The sequence below is a fragment of the Bos indicus genome, chromosome 10 (genome assembly GCF_029378745.1).
Source record: "Bos indicus isolate NIAB-ARS_2022 breed Sahiwal x Tharparkar chromosome 10, NIAB-ARS_B.indTharparkar_mat_pri_1.0, whole genome shotgun sequence".
NCBI classification, from domain to species: domain Eukaryota; kingdom Metazoa; phylum Chordata; class Mammalia; order Artiodactyla; family Bovidae; genus Bos; species Bos indicus.
The window spans coordinates 2,363,012-2,388,832 of NC_091769.1; the positions used below are offsets into that span (position 1 = coordinate 2,363,012).

The following is a 25,821-nucleotide window of genomic DNA, read 5'->3' on the forward strand; positions in this document are numbered from 1 at the left end:
GATGTTGTCACCGACACTGAAATCTGTCAACTGACTATAGCTTGGAGTCAGCTGAACTGCTTATACTACATACAGGGGAAAAGCATAAATGTGTGTCTGACTTCCATGAAATTAATTATAGATGAGCTACTAAAGAGAGAGCAAGAAGAAAAGTGAGAGCTGAGAAAATAACAATTTAAATCTTAAGAGCAATTCTGCCTGCCAGTCTCTTCACTGCTCACATGACCTACAATAGTGTTGTCCAGGAGGAAGAAAATGAATCCCTGGAGTGTGTACTACACCAATCTTTATCATCTCAAATCTCATCTCACAGACAGTGAACTCATCTTTGTTGTCAGCATCAGTCATCATGGTGATCAACGTTATTACTATCAGAGCTGGGCAAGAATACCCAGGATGCATGGTGAGTATTCACCATCATTGTTCCTCCTGCTTTGTTAAATGCATCCTTCTTCTTATCTTACTATCCCATAATTTAATACCCTGTAGGATTATATTTTGCATGTTTACACTGTGTTATATCCTGTACGTTATTGTGTGTTTTACCCTAGAGGAACTTTTATGCCAAACCACATGCAGTCTATTCTATGTTCAATTTAAGAAATTCTCTAGAATTACTTTGAAAAAAACATGATTATCACTTTCCTCTTTGACTTTACAACTTAACCCCCAATATTTGCTGTGATCGCCTACAGCACAGAAAGTAATATTGTTTTCCGAGAGAGAGTGATTTATTACCTAATAATTGTACCTAAAGATGTTACCTTATTTTTTAAAAATTAAAGAAGAAAGCAAGAACTAGGAAACTGGGAAACTTTTTGCCAACATAAAATCCAGAAGAAAGAACTCTAAAACATGTTTAAAAGAAAATCTGTAGCTAACATGTTTATTTCCATCCTTAGAGAGTTGGAGTGACCTAATAACCCTAAATCTAATCCTATCCCAACCCTAATACTCTGTCAAGTCTAAAAGCCAAGAAAAGAATAGACATAATAAATTATGTAAAAAGTTTAATCCTGTATTAACTTAATAGATGTCATAAGAAAAAATAGATGTTTAAGAAAAAGATGTCATAAACAAAATCAATAAACACAAGATCAGGAAACATATTTGCAATATATAGCCCCCCCAAATTTAGCATATGTAATTGTATTAGTTATCTAATTCTGCAAAATAAATAACCCCCAAACTTAGCAGCTTAAAACAATACACCTTTGTTACTCACAGTTTCTGTGGATCCAGAAGTGAAAGTGAAAGTCACTCTGTCATGTCCAACTCTTTGCAACCCCATAGACTATATAGTCCTTGGAATTCTCCAGGCCAGAATACTGGAGTGGGTAGCCATTCCCTTCTCCAGGGGATCTTTCCAACACAGGGATCAAACCCAGGTCTCCTGCATTGCAGGGGGATTCTTTACCAGCTGAGCCATAAGGGAAGCCCAAGAATACTGGAGTGTGTAGCCTATCCCTTCTCCAGTGGATCTTCTTGACCCAGGAATCAAACCATGGTTTCCTGCATTGCAGGTGGATTTTTTACCAGCTGAGCTATCAGGGAAGCCCATGGGTCAGGAATCCAGGCACAAATGAACTGCGTCCTCGGCTTTAGGGTCCCTCACAAGATTGCAGTCAAGATGTTAGCCAGGCTGCAGTCTCATTTGAAGGCTTGAATGGGGAAGAATCTGCTGCCAAGCTTATATTAATGTTTGCAGCATTTATTTCCTTGAGGAATATTGGAATAAGGGCCTCAGCTTCTCACGGGTCTTTGGCTGGAGGCGACTTTAGTTCCATGCCAGGTGGCCCTCTCCATCAGAGAAAGCACATAAAGGAGCCACAGAAAGAGTATGAGCAAAATGGAAGTCATGGTCTCTGTGACATAATCACAGAAGTGGCATCCTGTCACTTTTGCTAGATACTAATCTTTAGAAGTAAATCACTAGACAGAGCCCGCACTCAGGAGGGGATTACGTAAGAGCATGAATACTAGCATGCAGAGTCACTGGGATCCTTTCTGGAAGGCTGCCTTCTACAGTAATACACAAATTGCTTTTACATACTAGTTAGAAAAAGACAACGGAATTTAGATGTGAGCAAATGATAGAAATAGGCAATTCACTAATGAGGAAGTCTATAGTAGTTGTGAAAATGCAAATTAAAATGGCAGTGAAAGAATCACATTAATTCTCAGATAAGACTCAGAAAAATGTATAAAGATGCATTGCTAATGAAAATATGAATTCTACAGCCTTTTGGAAAGCAACTTGTTAATATCAATTAAAGTCAGAAATATGTATTTCTTTTGACTTGGAAATCTAATATATCAAATTAAAATCAAGAATTCACACACACACACACACTACACACAAACCATACACATACATGCTCACTGTAGTATTATCTTGGTACCAAAAAACTGGAAACAAAATGGATAGCCTTCGACAGGTAGCTAGTAAAATAGAGAGAGATATGTGTATACGTAATATTATGCAGCCATCAAAAAGGATGAATTAGAGGAAGAGAATGAATGCCCACCCCTCAAATAAAGGAAGATAGAGAAAAAAAGAAAGCAAATAAAGATGGTAAAAAAAGGATAACTATGAGAATAAGCATGCATTTATATAAGATTATATTTATTTGTGGCTTGTGAACAAAGAAAATAGATATAAGTTTTAATGCATTAGTTCTGTGTTAAGTGGAAGAATTTTCATTATACATTTATAATATGAGACTACTTTAAACATTGACTTATAACATATAGTACACATATGATAAATAACATATACATCAAGTTTTGTTATCAAGGGAAATATACAGCAAGTTTTTAACATCAGTTACCTGAGCTGAGTTTGTTAGAGGAAATGGTGGAAAAAGAGGATAAGGAGGAAGCTGTGCAATAAAACAAAAACAAATCATTATTTACACCTAAAAGTGAATATGATAAGCAGGTATAATCTTATTATATACTGAGCTAAATATACATTAGGCTTCCCTTGTGGCTCAAGAGTAGTCTGCCTGCAATGTGGGAGACCTGGGTTTGATCCCTGGGTTGGGAAGATCTCCTGAAGAAGAAAATGGCAACCCACTCCAGTATTCCTGCCTGGATAATCCCAGTGGACAAAGGAGCCTGGCAGACTACAGTCCATGGGGTTGGGAAGAGTCGGACACGACTGAGCGACTTCACTATCTTTTCAAATATATACACATATTTGTACATATGGAAGTACAAGAAAGTCACTGGAATATTCATAGTGGTTGCCTTAAGATTGAGTCCCATAAATTTTATTTTCTTCCTCATAGCTTTATATATTAATTTTTTAAAAGAGCCTGTATTATTTACGTAGTTGGAATGAAGTGAAATTTATAGATATGTACTTGCGCACATGAATACACACGTGGGTTATATATAAATATAAGCTCTGAGAATGAGGTGAATTGACCGGCAAGATTTCTGTTCAGAGGAAAGGAGAAAGGCCATTTTATGTCAAAGACACAGTATAAAGAGAGATGTTGACTCGGAAAAGCAAAAAATCATGTGAAGGGGAAACAAAATATCTGATTGGCTCATACCGACCAGGAAAGAAAGTAGTAAGATTCTATGTGCAGGCTGGAACCAAATTAGGAAGGACTTTGAAGACAGTTCAGACTTTATCTAAGCAGTAGGGGAGCAGAATTTGAGTTTAAGGTGATACGATAAAAATCTGTTGGAAGATGAACCTGGCCCTGGTGTTCTGGACAGAATGGTAAAGAGTGGCCCCGAGACAGAGCGCTACTGAGGTTAATTATACAGACCCAGCATGAAGCAGTCAGAGCCGGAAGTGGGTTGTGTCTGGGGAAGAAAGTAACACACTCGGCACTACAAAAAGCGGCTTAATGATGGGTTCCTGGCAAGGAGATTTTGAGGAAAAAGCATCTACAGGCATCAATTACACCAACACGCAGCCCTTGTTCTTATGCTTGTGTCACAGAAGATGTGCTGGCGTTTCTGAAATAAATCAGAATAGCACATTTTGTATACATAAACATTTAAGGACTTATACATTTATTGTCTAGCACTTACCTTTAATTTATAAGAACTTACACATTTATTGTGTAGCACCAGGGTTTCCCTGGTGGCTCAGAGGGTAAAGAATCTGCCTGCAATGCAAGTGATCAGGGTTCCATCCCTGGGTTGGGAAGATCCCGTGGAGAAGGAAATGGCAACCCACTCCAGTATTCCTGCCTGGAGAATTCCATTGACAGAGAAGCCTGGTGGGCTACAGTCCATGGGGTCACGAAGAGTTGGACACAACTGAGTGACCAACACTTACTTATTTTTGCAACAGTCAAGCAAGAAGTGGAGAGAAGGAGTGATGTCCCACTTTCTCAGATGAAGAAGAGAAAGCTTCAAAAGATAAAAAACCTGCCCAGCCTTACATAGCTTAATTTCAATCTAAAGATTTGACCAAAATTTTCTCTTTGAGTTGGTCTTCAACCTTAGCCTTTGGAAGACCTTCAAGCTTTTTAACATTTCTGGAAATATTTCTGATAAACAATAATATGAACCATCAAGGTATAATAATATCTAATCTGTGTAATGACAGTTAAACAGGACACACTAGTTGAGTTTACTATCAATAACTGAATATTCACTTTCAAAATATAGGGAAGCATCCTAGACACAAAGAGAAAATCTACTTATGTGTTTACATGTTGAAATTTGAAAAGTCTGTAAAATTGTGTGATAGCTCATTATGACTGTGAAAATCATTAATTTTATGTAGAATAATTTTAAGTTGTTTTTTAAAAAATAGAAAGCACTTTCTTAAAGCAGTGCACAAAGCTTCAGTTTGTGGCATTGTTTCATCAAAATTATATCTTCTGGTATATGATAATTCTTTACCTTAGTAAATTACTGCTAAGTAGAAAAAATAAAATTAAATCCTCAATGACAACATCACTATCAGCAGTCTCTGAGTCTAGCAGAACTGTAAATATTGTTCCTCAGTTAACCTAAGTGGAAAATGACTACTTTCCATTACAAATTTACAGCATAATGACCATAGAATCAGTCCAGTAACTGACATTACTGGGAAATTATTGATTCTCGAACATAATGTCCAATTTAAAAAATTTTGTCAACTAAAAACTTTGATATCAAAGTTATCAAAATAATTAAATTGTTGTTAGACTAGGAGCATCCATTTTATGATGAACTGAAGTTTCAAGTAGCCTTAGCTTTGTTGAAACTGGACATGAACTTTGGTCCACAGAACACTGTATCCCACTGATCTAGCTCCTATAATCAGCTAGTAACTGTGAGAACCAGGTTCAAACTCAGCCATTGACCTCTTGTGGTCTTCCCCACTAGAATACTTGCTTCCACCATCCAGGAAAGGAGTGGACACAGAGAAATCCTTAGCTTTCCAAATTATTTGGAGAGTACTGTTTCTCTTATTATCAGTGTCCCCTCAAAGCCTCAGCGTTAGTAGTGAGATCATGGCCAATTTGAGTCTCTTGGAAATATAACTTGTATTACCTTCTGAGCAAAAAAGCCCATGTGATACATCAGTATTAACTGATTTGGGTCTGAAAGGGAGTCGATCCTGACTTAGATTCTTATGCAACAACCAACAGTATTATCCAGAATAAACTCTGACTGACCTAAACTAATTTCTTGGAAAGTGTTCTAGGTATTTTCCAAAAAAGACTAGAATAGGAAGTTAGCCAGCTTGGCAGTGTTTATCCAAGAAACCTGCCAAAAGTCTGGCTTGATTTGCCAGTGTCAATATTCTAGAGTGCAAACATATTCTTGTGCAAGGGACATTGTGTAAGCTAGAAATTAATCTTAGTTCATTCATTGTCCAAGGATGGATGCTACAGAAAGAAGCTCAAGTAATAGTTTCAGAATCAAAGTACAGGCCTCTCTGGTGAAGCTCTACTTAATTGCCTTTTCAATAAGGGAGGAAAGCCATTGTTTGAAACCGTGTTGAAGGCAGTGATGTGGGGGACTGCTGGTGGAAACAAGAGGGGGCTATTTTCTTCTTCATATCTTTGTCCAAACTAGAACTAAATATGTGCTCAAAGACCTTTGTGCACTCAGCCAGAGTGGGTTTTATTCCAGGTATCCTCTGTCTGTATCACAGTAGCAACGACTAGAATAAAAGTGGATTTGAAAAGGTCAGTCCTAGCCCAGCATTATTAATCAAGAGAATATCTTTATCCCTTAAGACCTCATAATAAGAACTGAATCACAAGTATCAATATGGATGTAAGGATAATACCATACTATTAAGTCATGTGAAGACATATCATGATGTCAATCATGGTATACCAGGAAGTCACTGTGAAATGTTTAGGATGATAGTTTCTCAGTACTGTCAGTTTCTAAGCAGTAGAATTGAATCTTTCACATTAATGGCAATTTGGGCGTCGTTGACTGGAGCTCAGCTGCCTTACCATCAAGTCAAGGAGATGGGGTGAGGCTGGTCACAAATCCCAGAGTTTTGGATGGATCACTGAATAAGAGTTTGTCTAGTTTATTTTGTTGACAAAGGCCCCTTCCTACCCATGGCCCTTCCTTCAGGCATTGGAGTAAGTAGAGTCCATCTCTCTTTATGGCTCACACTCAAAACTCAAAGACCAGAGAAAACTGAGAAAAGATGGGAAAATATCTTCCTATGGCCTTGGCCTCATTTCCTTCTGGTCTGGCTCTTTGTCTTTGAGCTCCAAAGAATGTGGGCGAATGTTTGTGCTTGTGATTGATTTAATAGGAATAGAAAAAGATGAGATAGTTCAGATTGCTCTTGTCAGTCCAGAGATCAGTTTCCAACTCTGCTTTTCTACATTCTCTAATGTAATGGGCCTGCCCAAGAGAGAAGAGAACAAAGAAATGTGTATGGGAGATGGTCATGATCTCTGTCAAGCCAAGACCACCCAGTGGACTAATGGAAGGACAGAAGCCAGCCAAGGCCACAGGATAATATTGCAGAGAATGTCTACTGAGACATAAGTAATGCTACTCCCAGGATCTCACTTCTCCAAATACCCCATTTCTTGTAATACCAGAAACTCTCTTCTCCTTCATTTATTGTACTTCTGCAGCTTCTTCTGAAACTGATTGCTTATTCCTTTTCAATTTTGTATCTTGTTATGGGTCATTTCTCTTACACTAGAGATGCTAAAGGCTGCAGATTCTGCTGGAAAGTGACTCATAAATCTCATTTGTGTTAAAAATTTAAAACCTCATGGAGTTTGGGCCAAACACAAAATGTCAGGATGTTTGAAATCATATGAAAATGTAGATAAAGACTTTAAGTAAATAGCATAGTGACTGAAGAAACTGGTGCCAGTAATAGCTCTCACTTATTGAGGACCAACTATGTACTTAAAGGTACCAGTGACCAAGTTTCATTAGAACTGCTGCTGCTAAGTCACTTCAGTCGTGTCCAACTCTGTGTGACCCCATAGATGGCAGCCCACCAGGCTCCCCCGTCCCTGGAATTCTCCAGGCAAGAATACTGGAGTGGGTTGCCATTTCCTTTAGAACAGCATCTATTAAAAGATAAAAAGATGGTCTTCAAAGCCAACGGCTGGATCTTTTCAAAGTGGCTTCTGTAAGTTATCTAAGGAACTCAGGAGCACATTTGTGTGTATCTGAGCCTTGATACTGGCACTGGAGATGGAATCATAAGGGTTTTGAGTCTATCAAAAAGTGGTGGTGGTGGCTGGTTGATAGTGAGCCCTGGTGACCATTGTGGTATGGAGGACCTCAGAGGGGAGAGTTGGCCCAGTTCTGCCCCATGACCTGTGGGTTTTCATGGCTCTCAACTTCAAGCAAGGACTGGACTTGAGAGTCCAGAGTCAGCTAAGTCAGAGTTGGTGAATGATTAGATAGTAACAGGCTTGAGTGCCAAAGAGGGCTGGAAAGATGCCTTTTCAGGTGCTTCCAGCAACCAGCCACTTTTGCCATTTTGCCTCCCCTTCACTTCTAGCATAATTTTAAATAATAATATTTAGCATATATTTAGTACTTGTTTTCTTCCAGGCTGCATTTAAAGTAATTTACCTGTGTTGTCTCACCCAAATAACAATTTACAAGGTAGCTAATATTATCATTCTGTATTCACTGATATGAAAACTGATATTTAGAGAAATTTGGTAACTTGCCAAAGGTTACCCAGCTAGTAGATGGTGAATCTACAGTGTCTACCTTCCAGCTATACTATGATTGCAGCTACCTCTAAGAACAATTCTTTTGCTCTACCACTATGCATTCTCTCCTTTCTTCTATGTGTCTACGCTATTTCTTATGCAATTTCCCTCTCTCTTGCAGGTTAACAAGTAATAGTACAATTTTTAAAGATTGCATCCTACTCAGAGAGTTTGGTCAGATCACTTGAATATATTGTGCTCCAAGTAGAGATATCCCCTTCCCCCAAGAGGGGCACACAAAGTGTAAACTCTTTTTGTGATCAGGCCAATCCCCAGATGTTTGTGAGGGTAGGAAACCCAAGTCATCCAACAATCAAGCAGAGTCAATTGTAATAGATGCAGTGAAATATGATATGTTATCATTATGACAAGAGGCACTGCAAGATCCCAAACTACCTCAACTATCAGTCTTGCTACTTCAATTCAGTTCAGTTCAGTTCAGTCACTCAGTCATGTCCGATTCTTTGTGACCCCATGAATTGCAGCACGTCAGGCCTCCCTGTCCATCACCAACTCCCGGAGTTCACCCAAACCCACGTCCATCGAGTCAGTGATGCCATCCAGCCATCTCATCCTCTGCCGTCCCCTTCTCCTCCTGCCCCCAATCCCTCCCAGCATCAGGGTCTTTTCCAATGAGTCAACTCTTCGCATGAGGTGGCCAAAGTACTGGAGTTTCAGCTTTAGCATCATTCCTTCCAAAGAAATCCCAGGGCTGATCTCCTTCAGAATGGACTGGTTGGATCTCTTTGCAGTCCAAGGGACTCTCAAGAGTCTTCTCCAACACCACAGTTCAAAAGCATCAATTCTTCAGCTCTCAGCCTTCTTCACAGTCCAACTCTCACATCCATACATGACCACAGGAAAAACCATAGCCTTGACTAGATGAACTTTTGTTGGCAAAGTAATGTCTTTGCTTTTTAATATGCTGTCTAGGTTGGTCATAACTTTTCTTCCAAGGAGTAAGCGTCTTTTAATTTCATGGCTGCAGTCACCATCTGCAGTGATTTTGGAGCCCCAAAAATAAAGTCTGACACTGTTTCCACTGTTTCCCCATCTATTTCCCGTGAAGCGATGGGACCAGATGCCATGACCTTCGTTTTCTGAATGTTGAGTTTTAAGCCAACTTTTTCATGTTCCTCTTTCACCTTCATCAAGAGGCTTTTGAGTTCCTCTTCACTTTCTGCCATAAGGGTGGTGTCATCTGCATATCTGAGGTTATCGATATTTCTCCCGGCAATCTTGATTCCATACTTACCAGAGCACTAATAATACACACATATTAATATAGTTCTCATTCCAGGGACATGGTATATTGAGCTAACTAATGTGTAATGTTCTCTTAATGCAGTTATATAGAAATGCTGAATGAAGCAGAGTTCAAAACTTTTATATCACAGCAGAGCCCAGAAAAGGAAAATTGCCACATGCCAGGAATGAAGAGTGAACCCCGTCAGACCTGTGCATAGCTGATTGACTGCTTTCCTAAGAGCCTTGATGCAGAGACCCAGGCTCTCTGTGTCTTATGGCTCTACCATCTTTACCATGTAATTTTCAAAGTCACTGTATTTATTTTCATTAAGCTGATGAAGGATAAGAGCACAGAGGATGGTCTGTTGGAGTTTTATGGATCAGATCTACAAATAGCCTATAGTACTTCCATTAAACTTCTGGTGAACTCACTTCACAGTGGCTGGGAATGTAGGCAGATTGTACCAGGAGGAGGAGGAGGAACTTTGTTTGGAGATTACTGTATTGTATAATGCAATACAAGAACCTTATAATGTAGTGTTATTGTAAGCTAAGTAACCTTACCTTCTAAACATTCTGGATAAATAGAAGTTGGAAAAAAAGGTACAAACTCTAAGTCTCAGTTGCTTACATTTTGATGAACAGATTGAGAAACTTTTGAATAAGTTAATAGCTGAAAGTCTTTGTCTCTAGGTACATTCTCTTTTTATATTATGCTCATAGCTGTAAATGGATTCCATCTCTTCCAACAGGTGAAGCTTGATATCCAATTGTATAGCAAAGGAGGATGCTTTACTTTTCCATTAATGGCTAATAAGTATATTTCTGGATTTAGGAAAACATGTTTTCCTTTCACTACTCAAAATTGGTGTGTATTTGTTGCCTTCCTTAGAAAGCTATGAGTTCATATAATACAGGAGGTTGAAATACCTGCATGTTTTAGAGATAACTGAGTTCAAGTGCCAAGGCCAAATTATAGATGTATTCAATCAGATGAAAACATTAGTTTTTGTATTTCTGAGCATATTTGCTTTGAAGTCATTCAAATAAGGGAGAAGGAAATGGCAACCCACTCCAGTGTTCTTGCCTGGAGAATTCCAAGGTCTGGGGGAGCCTGGTGGGCTGCCATGTATGGGGTCGCACAGAGTCGGACACGACTGATGTGACTTAGCAGCAGCAGCAGCAGCAGCAGAAGGTTGGCTTGATTTCTTAGTTTGCTCTCACAGCCAAGCCCATCTCCACTCACTAGTCTCTGCTGCAGCTTGCTGTAAGTGGCTACCTGTGAGCATTCCCAGTACAGCTTGATGGAATCCATAAGAGGATGGGTAAGTATTGTCTTTGGCCTGCCACAGGCAGGTGGTTTAAGAGCTATCACATATCAGTCCTCTTTAATTGTGCCTAGATTTGTTATTAGAGTAGGACAAAGCCTAGGAAACTAGAAATCATATTGGAAAGGTTTGAGATACAGAGGTAAAGTTGGGGGAGGGGCCAGCATCTTACAAAAGTGTTAGTGATATACATGGTCTGAATCTCTGTACTCTTCTCTTTGTACATTGGGAGTAAAGCCATTGGGTGGGGCTGCAGGGTGGCTCAGATCTGAGAACAAACACTGAACCCTCATTCTCCACTCTTGGCTCTCACTCAACCATCTGAGGAGACTTTGGGATTTCAGACAAGGGAACATCTCAGATTCTTTTATGATTCCATTTCTGTCTTTGTCAGAAACTTTACGGAGGATTTTTCTCAAGACCACAGCTGCAGAGGGGTTGTTTCAGGTCAGTGAGAAAAAGGGATCCACTCCTTGGAGTGAGACTAAATAAAACCGTAAAGTCAAAAAGGTTGCAGTTTTCACAGCGATCCCTGAGAAGACTCAGGGAATTCAGGGCCACTGAACCACTGTCAGCATCATGTGGTACGGACCTGACCTGGGATTCCCTTACAGCTGGAGCAAAGAACAAAAGACCATGAAGGAGCTGTCCTTTCTGAGATCTACAAGTGGGTGTCTGTGATTCTTCCCTTTGTTTCCATTTAAATTTTCATCATTTGGCCTTTATGAATGGACAGATATGAATCTGATCCTTGCTTTAAACTTTTTCTGGAGCAACAGGTGAATAGATTGCATACCTTTTCTGCTAAACCTTGAGACAGGTTCAAAACTAACCTTGTGAGAAGAGAAGGAACTAGCAGTGTGAATCCTCCACTTGGCATCTGGGCTGGAAACTTTTCTCAACCACACTCTCAGTATTGTCAATCCACAGGTCTTTCCTCCTGAGTTCTGCCTTCATTTATGACTTTTCTCAGTGCTTCTTCAGCATTCTTTGACTTTTATCATGGTATTTGGCAAAGTTGTGTTTCACAGATGTGTTATTCTAAACATAAGTTTTCTCTTAAGCTATCTAGGAAATAGGTTTTTCCATGAACTGAACTGCAGGTCTAGAGCCATCTTTCTGGTTGTGTTAGATGGATGGGTCTCCCCTGCACCTGGAATTACCTTGCCTTTGCATGTAACCTTGTCTTTTGTTTGTAGTGGAATATGAAAGTAGAATATGTAGTGGAATATGAAATATTATATGTGCATAATGCCCACAGTAATGACGTGGAACTTCTAGAGTGTCAGCAGATAAGTGGTCTGGCAACAGTAGTAGGTCTGGCATCTTGTCTTAATTCTCATATGTCCTTCCCCTTCTGTGATCAGTTTTTGCAAGTCCTGCATTATCAAAACATGGATTTGATAATAGAACCTGTGTATATTACATGCATTACCCATAGAAATAGAAAACTTAGAGAACACAAGCACAGGTTCCTCAAAGGTTAGGGATTATTTCACAGAATCTTTTCAGCTCTCTAACATTTCCTTCTAGAATTAACTTACTGCAATATTTTTCACCGAAACTGTGAGCCACTTCCCATTACATATGTTCTGCTTCTTGACCATAGGAAATCACATTTTTAGTTGGGTGTGTTGCTGCGCAGCTAAAGGCACATTTCTCAGCCTTTCCTTTGCCACTGACTTTGGCTGTGTCATTAAGTTTCAGCCAATGAGATATAAATGTAATTCTTAAGTCAAGTTTGGTGATAGAGTTCCCTTAAGAGAGTCTCCTCTATTTGCTGTCTGGTAGATGTAATTAGAAGATTGTAGGGGTTTTTATGAACAAAGATCACATCATAGGGATGACAACACAGAGGCCTGGGAAGATTGTGGGTTCCTGATGACTCTGTAGAGTCACCTCGTCAGCCCTAGATCTTTGTACTTCTTTTGTGTGTGAGAGAAATAAGACATATCTATATTGTTTAAATCACTCATTTTAAGATTTTCTGTTATACACTGCTGATCCTAATCTTAACTCAGAAACATCTCCCATCCACTTAATACCATTGATTCAGGGATCCATGGACAAGTATAATAATAATTTTAATAATAATTTTCAGTCTATGACTTTAAGGATAAAATGGCAAAAGTGAGTGTCATGACTCCAATTTTAAGATTAAGTTGTACAGTAATTTCTAATAGTCAGAAAAAAGTAGACCTCAGAACCATCACCCTTATTTTCTTTCTTGCCCTTTCTGTCAAGTGTAAGATTATTCATGTCATAACCCAAGAGAAAGGTCCATGGTTACATAGGCTCTGTAGCTTTATATCCCTCATTTCCATCTTACACCATCCTACTTCTCTTATTAGCACATGCAAAATTAAATGGTTTGCTACTCAGTCAAGATTAGAGAACTTTTGCAAAGTTTGTTTCCTGGGCTTGGACTAAAGAAATAAATTAATGATTTTGTGCATAATTAATGGGTTCTAGAAAGGAATATTTGTTCAAATAAGAAATCAATCCATGAAACAAAATGCCAAAAGTTTATTACAACAGATTCAAAGTTTATTATAAGAATGACAGCAGAGCCCTTCCTTGTTTTTCAACCACATACAACAAATTTTAAACTTTGTTCTTAGTTATGGTTGTTTGAATTGTGAATATTAAAGTCACCAGCATGTCAACATTCAGAAAACTAAGATCATGGCATCTGGTCCCATCACTTCATGGCAGATAGATGGGGAAAAAATGGAAACAGTGGCAGACTTTATTTTCTCGGGCTCCAAAGTCACTGCAGATGGTGACTGCAGCCATGAAATTAAAAGACACTTGCTCCTTGGAAGAAAAGCTATGACCTACCTAGACAGTGTATTAAAAAGCAGGGACATTACTTTGCCAACAAAGGTCCGTCTAGTCAAAGCTATGGTTTTTTCAGTAGTTATTTATGAATGTGAGAGTTGGACCATAAAGAAAGCTGACGCTTTTGAACTATGGTGTTGAAGAAGACTCCTGAGAGTCCCTTGGACTTCAAGGAGATCCAACCAGTCCATCCTAAAGGAAATCAATCCTGAATATTCATTAGAAAGACTGATGCTGAAGTTCCAAAACTTTGGCCACCTGATGTGAAGAACTGACTCATTGGAAAAGACCCTGATACTGGGAAAGACTAAAGGCAGGAGAAGGGAACAACAGAAGATGAGATGATTGGGTGGCATCACTGACTCGATGGACATGAGTTTGAGCAAGTTCCGGGGATTGGCGATGGACAGGGAAGCCTGGTGTGCTGCAGTCCATGGGGTTGCAAAGAGTCAGACACGACTGAGCAACTGAACTGAACTGAACAGTATGTCAGAAAGGAAAAGACAGAGAACAGAGGCTATTTCACCTTTTCAAAAAGGTGAATAAAGAAAGAGTCGTATGTTCGCTTAAGTACACTCTGTTTCTTTAAGAGGCCCAACTCAATTCTCCTTTTCTATTTACATAGAGTTGAAATTAGAAGCATTCTGTAGATTAGTGGATCTATTTTAACTAAAAAGTATAAGACAATGACACTATATAAAGAAAGTCTGACTCCCTCTTGGTAATATTGACAGGCTTTGAAATATGTTAATTCTCTTGAGTCCATTTGTCCCCAAATAGTGTTTCTGTCATTGCAAGCATATGGTGGTGCCATATTATTGGCAAAGATTATTTTGTTAGAGTCAAAAGCCTATAAACAACTAAGTAAGTATGGAAAGAGCTTGGAATATCCTTTTTCTAGAGTGAACTGCATCTGAATTATAATAGCTGCTTGTTTCACGATCATTCACTTCTAGCCCAATTCCTGATATCTCTGAATGAAATGGCAGAACACATGTAACCTTTATGACTCAGGCCACTTAATTGATCATTATAATATTAGAGAGAAAGGGGACAAAGATAGTTTCCAATTAGAATGAAAGCCAAGGTATAGTCAACTATTGATTATGTGTGATGACTTAACTGTGGTTAAGAAGAGCCTTTATGTCTAAGCTTTGATCTTTTCATTCCAGGCATGTCAACAGTCATCATTACTCAGTCAGTACCCAGTCATCACCCCGATCAGATACCCACTCCTCACCTCCGCCTGGGTGCAGCAATCATCCTAGGTAACATAGTAGGCTATTCACTAGCACTCAACAGGCATCTTTAAAGCCATGTACTGTATTCACTTGGAGCTTCCCAGGTGGCTCAGTGGTAGAGTCTGCCTGCCAATGCAGGAGATGCAGGTGATGTGGGTAAGATCCCTGGGTCAGGCAGATCTCCTGGAGAAGGAAATGGCAAACCACTCCACTATTCTTGCCTGGAAAATTCCATGAACAGCAGAGCCTGGTGGGCTATATAGTGCATGGGGTTACGAAGAGTCAGACATGACTGAGTGACTGAGTATGCACACACTGTATTCACTCATTTATTCTTTACAATAACTCTCTGAGATTCTATTCTAGAATAGAATAACATCACTGAGGCAAGAGATTAAATAACTTGCTCAAGGTCACTCAGCTACTAAATGATACATCACCAGTAGTCTGACTTCAGATCCTGTGGTCCTAACCATTGCATACACTCTCTCTGGTAAAGCAAATAAAACAAGGAAAGCATGTTGGATAACATTCTAGTAAAACCTGACCTCATCCTGCATGGAGCCTCTCTCTTCTCAAGTTGCAGAAGTGTTAGTATCTGATTAACAGTTGCTCTTAGGTGATAATTCTTAAAGGGAATATTAGCAAACCTCTTTGGCCATGTATTCCACTTAGGAACTTTGCTTAGTGAAAGCAAGTATGAGTCATGCATTGAGAATTATGTCATCCTCAAATGAGTATCTCTCTCCAGCCTCCCCTCTGCTCCAGGTTCAGCCCTTTGAAGGAATGTTAGTGTTTATCATTCTCTGAAAATGCTCCCATCCTCTCCAAGTATTGCTGCATGAACATGCCAAATGCATTTATCTGCTCTTTAAATGAATTTCCTATACACTGTATGCTAATAACTTGAAATATTCTATCATTTTTCTCAAAGGAAAATAAAATGTCTTTGACTCTGCTTTTAATCTCCTGTTCTTAGTGTGATAGTTTCAGTCAGTTTTTAGTCACTTAGTCGTGCCCGACTCTTTGTGACCCCATGGACTGCAACATGCCAGGCCTCCCTGTCCATTACCAATTGCTGGAGTTTACTCAGATGCATGTCCGTTGAGTTAGTAATGCCATCCAACCATTGCATCCTCTGTCGTCCCCTTCTCCTCCCACCTTGAATCCTTCCCAGCATCAGGGTCTTTTCAGATGAGTCAGCTCTTCACATCAGGTGGCCAAAGTATTGGAGTTTCATCTTCAACATCAGTCCTTCCAATGAATATTCAGGACTGATTTCCTTTAGGTTGGACTGGTTGGATCTCCTTGCCATCCAAGGGACTCTCAAGAGTCTTCTCCAATGCCACAGTTCAAAAGAATCAATTCTTCAGCGCTGAGCTTTCTTTATACTCCAACTCTCACATCCATACATGACTACTGGAAAAACCATGGCCTTAACTAGATGGACCTTTGTTGGCAAAGTAATGTCTCTGCTTTTGAATATGCTGTCTAGGTTGGGCATAACTTTCCTTCCAAGGAGTAAGCATCTTTTAATTTCATGGCTGCAGTCACCATGTGCAGTGATTTTGGAGCCCAGAAAAATAAAGTCTGACACTGTTTCTACTGTTTCTCCTCTATTTGCCATAAGTGATGGAACCAGATGCCATGATCTTTGTTTTCTGAATGTTGAGCTTTAAGCCAACTTTTTGACTCCCCTCTTTCACTTTTATCAAGAAGCTCTTTAGTTCTTCTTCACTTTCTGCCATAAGCATGGTGTCATCTGCATATCTGATGTTATTGATATTTCTCATGGCAATCTTGATTCCAGTTTGTGCTTCATCCAGTCCAGTGTTTCTCATGATGTACTCTGCATATAAGTTAAATAAGCAGGGTGACAATATATAGCCTTGACATACTCCTTTTCCTATTTGGAACCACTCTGTGTGATACTTTATAAATGATTAAAACTCAGCTTTTTTCCTAGGAGGGCTAAATTAACCAAAAAATGGTTCATTTGATTTTATTTAAAAATAGTAATTAGGTAAGTTTAGTAAGTCACCAGCGTAATGAATCCGGTCCTGGAAACCAGCCTGACTTAACCGACATGCGTTAAATACAGCCTCTGAAAACCCTACCTATGAAGAAGCAAAATGCCTTATAAACACTGCGTCTGTGTCTATCCTTTGTTTCATAGATTGTAAGACTCAGAGACCTTCTACGACATAGAATCTATGTTAACCTTTACGTTTCCAAATGAGGATAGTAAAACCCAGTAAGTATGAGTGATCTAAGATTCCGCAGTTATTGGCAAAGCTAGGATTCAGACTCTGCCTCTTAGCTTTCTTCCAATCGTCTTTCCATTTCCTTGTCTCTCTGGGTTAGTTTAGTTTATAGAAAAGGCCTCGTCTGAAATCCTCAAGGGGTGTGTAGGGTGAGATGAAGACTAGGAGAGTGTCACATGCTCTGGCTCAGCCTCAAGCTCAACTTTCAGGAGCTAAGAGGAGTGTTCACTAACCTACTCTCAAGAGCAGCTGTAGGCTCTTCTACTTTACGTTTTCTAGAATTCCCAGGAGAATGTGGGATGTGTGGGAATATAGAGCATGTTACTGTGCATCATGGTTCTGCTGCTTAGACACATTGATTAAAGATGCTACCTTTTCTCTGCAAGTCCCCATTGTGTTCTAATTTTTGGTTTGTAGTTTTCGTTCTAGCTTAGCTATAGCTCTTCTCAAAGCATCCAAGCTTCTAACTCTTAAAATTCCCCCAGTCCCAGGGCCCATCCTCCTTGCATATTATTAATCCCCAGGCCCTACCTCCATCCTTCACCTTGTGAGTCCTTTCTTCCCAATTTTGCTTTCAGTTTTTACAGCTAGTCTATTTCTTAGCATCATCACTTCCAAACCAATAACTGGTTTTCTGTAGAAAGAAAGAAGGCCCTGTCCTTGTAGCCTCTGACATTCTCCAACTGTCCTCTCTAGACCCTTACTGGATTCTTGCTGTGAATGAAACCCCAACTTATGCAACAATCAGATCAGATCAGTCGCTCAGTCGTGTCCGACTCTTTGCGACCCCATGAATTGCAGCACGCCAGGCCTCCCTGTCCATCACCAACTCCCGGAGTTCACCCAGACTCACGTCCATCGAGTCAGTGATGCCATCCAGCCATCTCATCCTCTGTCATCCCCTTCTCCTCCTGCCCCCAATCCCTCCCAGCATCAGGGTCTTTTCCAATGAATCAACTCTTCGCATGAGGTGGACAAAGTACTGGAGTTTCAGCTTTAGCATCATTCCTTCCAAAGAAATCTCAGGGTTGATCACCTTCAGAATGGACTGGTTGGATCTCCTTGCAGTCCAAGGGACTCTCAAGAGTCTTCTCCAACACCACAGTTCAAAAGCATCAATTCTTCGGTGCTCAGCCTTCTTCACAGTCCAACTCTCACATCCATACATGACCACAGGAAAAACCATAGCCTTGACTAGACAGACCTTTGTTGGCAAAGTAATGTCTCTGCTTTTGAATATGCTATCTAGGTCGGTCATAACTTTCCTTCCAAGGAGTAAGCGTCTTTTAATTTCATGGCTGCAGTCACCATCTGTAGTGATTTTGGAGCCCAGAAAAATAAAGTCTGACACTGTTTCCCCATCTATTTCCCATAAAGTGGTGGGACCAGATGCCATGATCTTCATTTTCTGAATGTTGAGCTTTAAGTCAACTTTTTCACTCTCCACTTTCACTTTCATCAAGAGGCTTTTGAGTTCCTCTTCACTTTCTGCCATAAGGGTGGTGTCATCTGCATATTTGAGGTTATTGATATTTCTCCTGGCAATCTTGATTCCAGCTTGTGTTTCTTCCAGTCCAGCGTTTCTCATGATGTAATCTGCATAAAAGTTAAATAAACAGGGTGACAATATACAGCCTTGACGAACTCCTTTTCCTATTTGGAACCAGTCTGTTGTTCCATGTCCAGTTCTAACTGTTGCTTCCTGACCTGCATACAAGTTTCTCAAGAGGCAGATCAGGTGGTCTGGTATTCCCATCTTTTTCAGAATTTTCCACAGTTTATTGTGATCCACACAGTCAAAGGCTTTGGCATAGTCAATAAAGCAGAAATAGATGTTTTTCTGGAACTCTCTTGCTTTTTCTATGATCCAGCAGATGTTGGCAATTTGATCTCTGGTTCCTCTGCCTTTTCTAAAACCAGCTTGAACATAAGGAAGTTCACGGTTCACATATTGCTGAAGCCTGGCTTGGAGAATTTTGAGCATTACTTTACTAGCGTGTGAGATGAGTGCAATTGTGCGGTCGTTTGAGCATTCTTTGGCCTTGCCTTTCTTTGGGATTGGAATGAAAACTGACCTTTTCCAGTCCTGTGGCCACTGCTGAGTTTTCCAAATTTGCTGGCATATTGAGTGCAGCACTTTCACAGCATCATCTTTCAGGATTTGGAATAGCTCAACTGGAATTCCATCACCTCCACTAGCTTTGTTCATAGTGATGCTTTCTAAGGCCCACTTGACTTCACATTCCAGGATGTCTGGCTCTAGGTCAGTGATCACACCATCATGATTATCTGGGTTGTGAAGATCTTTTTTGTACAGTTCTTCTGTGTATTCTTGCCATCTCGTCTTAATATCTTCTGCTTCTGTTAGGTCCATACCATTTGTCCTTTATCGAGCTCATCTTTGCATGAAATGTTCCTTTGGTGTCTCTGACTTTCTTGAAGAGATCCCTAGTCTTTCCCATTCTGTTTTTTTTACTCTTTCTTTGCATTGATCGCTGAAGAAGGCTTTCTTATCTCTTCTTGCTATTCTTTGGAACTCTGCATTCAGATGTTTATATCTTTCCTTTTCTCCTTTGCTTTTCGCTTCTCTTCTTTTCACAGCTATTTGTAAGGCCTCCCCAGACAGCCATTTTGCTTTTTTGCATTTCTTTTCTATGGGAATGGTCTTGATCCCTGTCTCCTGTACAATGTCACGAACCTCATTCCATAGTTCATCAGGCACTCTATCTATCAGATCTAGGCCCTTAAATCTATTTCTCACTTCCACTGTATAATCCTAAGGGATTTGATTTGCATCATACCTGAATGGTCTAGTGGTTTTCCCTACTTTCTTCAATTTAAGTCTGAATTTGGCAATAAGGAGTTCATGATCTGAGCCACAGTCAGCTCCTGGTCTTGTTTTTGCTGACTGTATAGAGCTTCTCCATCTTTCGCTGCAAAGAATATAATCAATCTGATTTCGGTGTTGACCATCTGGTGATGTCCATGTGTAGAGTCTTCTCTTGTGTTGTTGGAAGAGGGTGTTTGTTATGACCAGTATAGCAAATTAGAATTTCATCCATTTCCCTACAAGTCTGGCTCAAATTAGCTTCCTTCTTCTCCATTTCTCTTTCTTGGCATTGTAGGAGAAACACTGGGTTTGAAATCATATCATTCCAGTACAGTGATCTAGCAGCCTGAGTTCTAGGGGAAACAGTTCATTTTTATTGAGACTCAGTTTCCTCATCTTTGAATGAGAGTGAATGATTACAGCCTTAGCTACTTCAGTGGATGATTATGATGTCAAGTGAAATCATAGATTTCTTTGTTCATCATTAAACAAATATTGGCACCTATTCAGTGTCAAGATGTGGCTAAGTTGGGCGTAACCAATTGTGACCAAACAGACGAGTCATTACCATCTCAGATATGGAAACCATTTGTCACCTGGAAAGCAGCATGCCATTATTATTCTGTACAAATTGCACTTCCTAGAATTTCCTTGCCTCATCAGGATTATTGATTAAAACCTTAGGTTCCATGACAGACTTGACTGAAGCACTCATGATATACCTTAGAGCCCCAGCACATGTTTGACCAGAAGAATGAAGATGCAGAAACAGAGGAGAAAACGTATACAGAGGGTGCCAACCCCACGTCTACTCTGAAAAGGCTGAGCGTGGTGTGGGGTGGGCTGAGGTGGTGGGAGCTGCCGTTTGGCTCTGCATCTCGGCCGGCCTGGCCCTGGCCTCGTGCGCTGTCCTCGGGGTCCCACCTTGCTGCATGTCTCAGCTGGCACAGACTCGGGGTGCAGGAATCAGCAGCAGCCATCCTAACCACCTCAATCTGCTTCCCAGACGCTGCCTTTTGGTTTATCTTAGAATACCTCAGAGAGTCTTTCTCTCCATTCCTGATGGTCCCTGAAAGATTTTTATTTGGAAGTGTGAGCATAAAAGCAGGCCTCTCATCTCCCAAAACAGCAAACGAGATAAAAACAACTTAGTAGCTATCTGTCTATAATGTGCATCCCCCTAGATTTTTTAATCAATACCAGTTTCCTGGCTGCCAACATGGTCTCTATACATTTAGGCACTATATGTTGAAGGATCACTTCTAAAATGCAATATTACAGGTTTTCACTTCTTTTCTTCAGCCCAATTTATAGTAGAACCAATTTGTGTCAGCAGTTTTGGGTACTCAGCAAAAATTCAGACTTTGAGAAACATCTTTGCATGGAACTAGTTGTAAGTAAGTTAAGGACCTGTTAAACTGACTGACTAATCTTTCCCATTCTCCAGCTTTCTCCAGTGCCAGCAGATTCTGACATAAACATTTAGCTTGATGCTGATTTTGAAGAGGAGACATCACTGCAATTCAGGGTTTTGCCATGAGGAAGTCTATATCATTCTTTCTTATAAGTAAATCAATACTTGCACAATCATCTGAGATCATTCTTAGAGCCCATACAGATGGTAGTGACAACAGCCGATGAAACAAGTTTTTTTAAAAAGTGGGGATGAAAAGGTGAGAGAGGTATCGAAAGCATCCTCATGTCAGAGGCCAGTAGTATAGAATCTGGTAATACAAAAAGTCAGTAAGTATAGGCACATTCCATGCCTCAAGAAAACAAGGATCTTTCTGAGTCTTAGAAAAAGGATAAGTCACTACACCCCTAAGCAGTGGCTTCAAATCATCCACCTCATTTCTTAACAGAGGGTACCACTTGCGCTAAGAGCTGAAGTCATCTTATTGTTGATGGGTGGCCAGGAAACCTAAGTTTGTGTGGTAAAGGCCCATCAGGCATGGAATAGACTCCAATGAAACTGGAACTATTCTTTCCAAAGTGCTACTTAGCCACCATATCTCAAGTGAGGAGCCTTAAGAAAAAGAAGTGTAAAGCATTTAAACAACAGACTTACGTTGTATCCAACCTCACCAGGCTGTGTCAAGCTGCACCAGTGTCACAGGGAAGGGACAAGGTATCAACATCCATGCTCTGACCTGTGTCTCCATAGCAGGAAAGATTATCCAAATTTTTCATATTCAGAGTCAGTAAGACATTTCAGAGAAAGGCAATGAACTCCTACATTGTTTATTGACCTTACTTAAGCGTTTCATACCAGTGTGTCTGGCAGCTTTGGGAACTATTGTGTAAGTGGGGTTACCCAGAAGTGATTGCCAACATTCTGAGAATATTTCATGATCAAGGATTTGGCAAATTCACTGAGTGGCATTCCCTTAGCCCTTTCTTTTTTATAAACCAGATTTCAACTCTGAAACAGACCTTGGATAATTATCCCTTTTGAAAATGCAGCCCTGCTTGGCAACTCAAGCAACTCACGTCAATGCAAGGACCCATTTCCAACCTTCCAATCAGCTCTCCCATTCCCACAGGCTGCCATCTCTCACTGATACCTTTGAGAAGAGTAAACCTGGGCTGATGATGAAACAGTCCTTGCACACAAAAGGAAAAGCTGCGCAATCGACTACCTGTATTGGCTCAGGAAAGCATCAGAGGTTGCAAATTAGGCTGAAGAATGAATATCAAGTATCAAGCCCTATTGGGAAAAGCCCAGACGAAGACAAGATCCCTTGGCAAGAGCACAGGGCAGAGAGCCTGAGGCTGGGGCCGCCTGAAGGCTGACTGATATTTGATTCTTTAAATAGACAAAGAATTCAAATCCAATCAGCAGACACTCTCCAGACAGACAGACAGAGCAAGCTGCGTGTCTAGGAGCAGGGTGCATCAGGGCAGGTTTCGGGTGGATATCTTTAAGCCTGTGGCCAAAATGGTCAAAGACAGGATTCTGGCCATCACTCTGGAAGGTGTTTGGGCTCCAGAGGAGAATGCAGGGTGGACTTTGGAATGTTGGCTTTGTGACAGACCAGCTAGGTGACCTTGAGCAAGTTACTTGATCTCTGAACCGCCTCGATAGCAATGAGAGCACCCTCATAGGGTTATTATGGGGACTAAAGGAAAATTGGCTGTTAAATAGAGTCTCAGACATAGGAAAGGCTCAAGAATGGGGAGCTAGAACAATTAGAGAATTCAGTTAAGAAATTCGTTAAGTGTCTTTTGAAAGCCAGATAAATATAATAAATTCAGGACCTAGGGACAGACAACTGATTTATGCAGCACACTGGAGATAAGGCTTTTTAGTAGACTGTGAATGTGGGGCAATTGAGGATCCAAGTGAGAACAACAAAAAAAAGGTTGGCTGTGTACCTCATTTCATACACAAAACTCTGTTCAGCAGTGATTATAATTCTAAACGTAAAAGGCAAAATTGTAAAGCTTTTAGAATAATGTAAGATAATACCTTCTTGAGCGCAGGAGTGAGTATGATGAGAAGCAAGGACATTGAGGGAATTTCTGGGTCCCAGCAAAGTTCACATTCTTCACTTGAAAGATGGCTCTGTGGTTGTGTACTTTGTAATTATTCTTTAAACTGCATATAGATGCTTCATGCACTCTTTTTGGTGTATAATCTCTCTCTTCGTTCACATTCTCTGCAGTTTCTATGTTTCCTATTACCGTGGTCAAGACATTTAGAGGGCAAACACTATTTTTACTGGAAAAAGAAATTGAATACATTAAATACTTAAACAGAGTAAAAACAAATATTTTACGTACGTGGTAGCACAGATAGGCAGGCTGTAAATATACAGTGACTTTGTTTGACACAGTTCTAGCTTCCATATCAGTCAGGCATGCCACAAGATGGTAACTCTCTTCTTCTTCTTTAAAAGTTTCATCAGCTACTTGTGCCCATTCTGCCCAAGTCTTTATCATAAACAGTCCTCAGGCCTTTCCTGCTTGCAGTGCCTCTTTCCCTCAAGTCACAACTTCTTTCCTGCTTCAAGAGTTTGTAGCCAAGTTGCATTTTTTCCAGTTGGTGGATAAATTTCCAGCTACTCTGCTTCATGATACAGTCACTCAAATGCTTCCTCTTCTTTCTTCCAATTTGTCCCTCTTTCTAGATCACCAGGCCAAAATATTGATTTAGGGAATATATTCCCATCTTGCAGCCTTATCTTACCCTCATGTGCCTATTCATTTTAAAATAGCAGATTTCAAATACATATTTACCTATTTACCAGAACATGTTTGGGTCTACATTTAGAAACATTGAAGAAGAATTAACAAAATAATTAGCAAAAGAGTAGTTCTTTATATTACCAATGTTAAACACAAGGTTTTATGCTTAATAAACATTTAAAATAAGTATTTAGGAAATTCAGCATCAGATGAAGTATGTAAGGTAAGTTAATGTTTCCCTGATGGCTCAGCAGTAAGGAATCTACCTTCAGTGCAGGAGACACAGGTTTGATTCCTGGTTCAGGAAGATCCCCTGGAGAAAGAAATGGCAACCCACTCCAGTATTCTTGCCTGGAAAATTCTGTGGACAGAGGAGCCTGCTGGGCTACAGTTCATGGGGTCGCAAAGAGTTGGACATGACTGAGCGCACACAGCATACATTGTCCAAACAGAGACAATACCAACTGGAATCTAGGGGCACTAAATTGGGCACTAAATCTGCCTAACACATTTATTGGTTATTTATTATTTAGTGTTTTATATGAATACTCTTATTTTAAATAGCTTAGTTTTTAATGGAAAGCAGACAGTGGGAGTGAGAGGAAAGCCATCATCAGCTGTGCTGCTAGGAGGGTCAGATGGGGCAAGACAGCCTGGCAGAAGGAACGAGGTCAAGGAGAGGCTGGGAATCAGTTGCCACGAAGTCTGGGCTATAATACTCATAGTTCAGGCAATATGATGACCCTTGCAGATTTTCCTAATGTGTGCAGTTTAGTTGCAAAGTGTCCTTTTAGAGAAAGACAGCAGAATAAGATGGCATTCCAGAGAGGATAGTAGATCAAAAAGTCATTCATTCATTCACTTGTTGACTCAGCATCTACATTGTTTCTATATTAGACCAAAAATAAAAGAAGTATAAATTGTGATCTAATAACAACATGAGACAGATCATAGTAACTACTATATGAGAGTTTTTTTGTTTTTTTGGTCTTTGTTTGGCTTTTAGAAAAGGAAAGAATTTTAAAGGGACCAGAATGGCCCAACAATGTTTTGTGGAGAGGTGAAACCTAAACTGGTACTTAAAATGGAGGATTCTTAAGGAAGGTAGGGGGGAGAGAACAATTCAGAGAGAGGAAAAAGCCTAAACAAAACTAGAATTCAGGGATGCGACTTGATTATTTGGAAACAGTGAAGGGACCAGGAAAGGTAATGATTGTAGAAGGAAGCAATGAGAAATAAAGTTGAGTCTGAGGGTAGCCTGCCAGGTAGAAACATGTGAGATTTTTCCTATGGGTAACATGGAATCTTGGAAAGTTGTATCTGACAGTACAAGGCAGCAAGATTCAAGGAGGAAACAGAGACAAGCTAGGATTCCAGGCAAAGACCAGACGACAGAGGTGCCAAGGAACAGACGGAACCTTGAGAGAACTGGAGCGCACTGTGCCATCCATTCCATTGCAGACTGGGGCACCTGAAGACAAAGAGTATGAATGCACATCAAGCTGGGGCAGTGAGATGGAAGGAGTCTGTACAGATGAGAGAGTCTCATCATACTCAGTGTCAGAGGGCAGCCTGCTCTCCTTTTGACCACTGGTGGCTCCACAGAGCCCCTGCTTTCCTCAAATGCAAGTGTTCAGGTAACTTCCTGACTCTGAGATAAATCATATATACTATCATTCAGGAAGACCCTTGCCC

The 25,821-nt window shown here is 40.2% G+C and overlaps 1 long non-coding RNA gene across 3 annotated transcripts in view; it reads left to right on the top strand.

Moving 5' to 3' along the window:
* LOC109564440 (uncharacterized) overlaps nt 1–25,821 on the top strand; it is a 62,786-nt gene that overhangs the window by 22,641 nt on the left and 14,324 nt on the right. For 2 of the 3 annotated variants that reach the window (XR_011568700.1, XR_011568698.1), the window contains exon 6: nt 1–25,763. This is a non-coding gene — a long non-coding RNA (uncharacterized lncRNA). The remainder of the gene's footprint in view (nt 25,764–25,821) is intronic. The other variant, XR_011568699.1, reaches the window with a different exon arrangement.